Here is a 2,162-nt window from a genome sequence, read left to right on the forward strand (position 1 = left end):
TGCCGAATGACGGGATGTTTTAGCTTCCATAACCAACAGAACTACGAATTTTTTTTTTTCCTGGCAGTCAAATTTCGTCTCTAATTGCCATTACTTTGCAGGAATCACAGGTTTTAAAGTGTGGTGGTCATCAAGTCTGCTTCATATGCAGAACGTTCTGGGTTCAATACCCAGTGAAACCAATCTGTTTTCGGTGTTGAAGTAATTTTCTATCAACCTGTAAAGTATGAAATTTTTGGTTTCGTTGCCAAATGACAATACATTTTGGCTTCTATCACAAGGAGAACTACGATTTTGGGTTTCTTTTTTATTGAACATTTTAGCAGAAAACATAATCCCATATTATAACAATCCTGTTTGTTTCAAAATTTATAGTTCCCATAAATACAAAAGCAAACGATTAAACTGTGTAGAAAAAAGTAACACATTCAATGTAAACTTCAATTTAAGCAATATCCCTTTGTAGGAATAAAACTGGTAAAATATGTAATAAAAATTGTAAATGTTTCACTACCAAAAATACTTTCCTTCAGCAATAAAAAGGCCCCGTCAGTCACAATTCTGCTCTGCTAGCCAATACACAGTAACTTTTCATTAAGATTCATAGTGTAGTGGTCATCACGTCTGCTTAACACGCAGAAAGTCCTGGGTTTAATCCCCAGTAAAACCAGTCTGTTCTTGGTGTTGAAATTATACCTTATCCAACTACAAAACATGAAGTTCTTGGCTTTGTTGCCGAATGACGGGATGTTTTAGCTTCCATAACCAACAGAACTACGAATTTTTTTTTTTCCTGGCAGTCAAAACTCGTCTCTAATTGCCATTACTTTGCAGGATTTCACAGGTTTTAAAGTGTGGTGGTCATCAAGTCTGCTTCATATGCAGAACGTTCTGGATTCAATACCCAGTTAAACCAATCTGTTTTCGGTGTTGAAGTAATTTCCTATCAACCTGTAAAGTATGACATTCTTGGTTTCGTTGTCAAATGACAATACATTTTGGCTTCTATCACAAGGAGAACTACGATTTTGGGTTTCTTTTTTATTGAACATTTTAGCAGAAAACATAATCCCATATTATAAAAAAACCTGTTTGTTTTAAAATATATAGTTCCCATAAATACAAAAGCAAACGACTAAACTATGTAGAAAAAAGTAACACATTCAATGTAAACTTCAATTTAAGCAATATCCCTTTGTAGGAATAAAACTCGTAAAATATGTAATAAAATTGGAAATGTTTCATTACCAAAAATACTTTCCTTCAGCAATAAAAAGGCCCTGTCAGTCACAATTCTGCTCTGCTTGCCAATACACAGTAACTTTTCATCAGGATTCATAGTGTAGTGGTCATCATGTCTGCTTAACACGTAGAAGGTCCTGGGTTTAATCCCCAGTAAAACCAGTCTGTTCTTGGTGTTGAAATAATACCCTATCAAACTACAATATATGAAGTTCTTGGCTTTGTTGCAGAATGATGGGATGTTTTGGCTTCCATCACCAACAGAACTAAGAATTTTTTTTTTTTTCCCTGGCGGTCAAAACTCGTCTCCAATTGCCATTACTTTGCAGGAATCACAGGTTTTAAAGTGTGGTGGTCATCAAGTCTGCTTCATATGCAGAACGTTCTGGGTTCAATACCCAGTGAAACCAATCTGTTTTCGGTGTTGAAGTAATTTCCTATCAACAGGATTTCACAGGTTTCATAGTGTAGTGGTCATCACGTCTGCTTAACACGCAGAAGGTCCTGGGTTCAATCCCCAGTGAAACCAGTCTCTTCTTGGTGTTCAAATAATACCCTATCCAACTGCAATACATGAAGTTCTCGGCTTTGTTGCCGAATGACGGGATGTTTTAGCTTCCATAACCAACAGAACTGTGAATTTTTTTTTTTTCCTGGCAGTCAAATTTCGTCTCTAATTGCCATTACTTTGCAGGAATCACAGGTTTTAAAATGTGGTGGTCATCAAGTCTGCTTCATATGCAGAACGTTCTGGGTTCAATACCCAGTGAAACCAATCTGTTTTCGGTGTTGAAGTAATTTCCTATCAACCTGTAAAGTATGAAGTTCTTGGTTTCGTTGCTAAATGACAATACATTTTGGCTTCTATCACAAGGAGAACTACGATTTTGGGTTTCTTTTTTATTGAACATTTTAGCAGA

At 36.0% G+C, this 2,162-nt stretch overlaps 1 non-coding gene across 1 annotated transcript; it reads left to right on the forward strand.

Annotated features, from left to right (window-relative positions):
• Window positions 1-1,698: 1,698 nt before the first annotated feature.
• TRNAV-AAC (transfer RNA valine (anticodon AAC)) lies at window positions 1,699-1,771 on the forward strand. The gene has a single exon. It is a non-coding gene; the product is annotated as a tRNA-Val (tRNA).
• Window positions 1,772-2,162: the final 391 nt, after the last annotated feature.

This window comes from Anomaloglossus baeobatrachus, chromosome 2, assembly GCF_048569485.1.
Source record: "Anomaloglossus baeobatrachus isolate aAnoBae1 chromosome 2, aAnoBae1.hap1, whole genome shotgun sequence".
NCBI classification, from domain to species: domain Eukaryota; kingdom Metazoa; phylum Chordata; class Amphibia; order Anura; family Aromobatidae; genus Anomaloglossus; species Anomaloglossus baeobatrachus.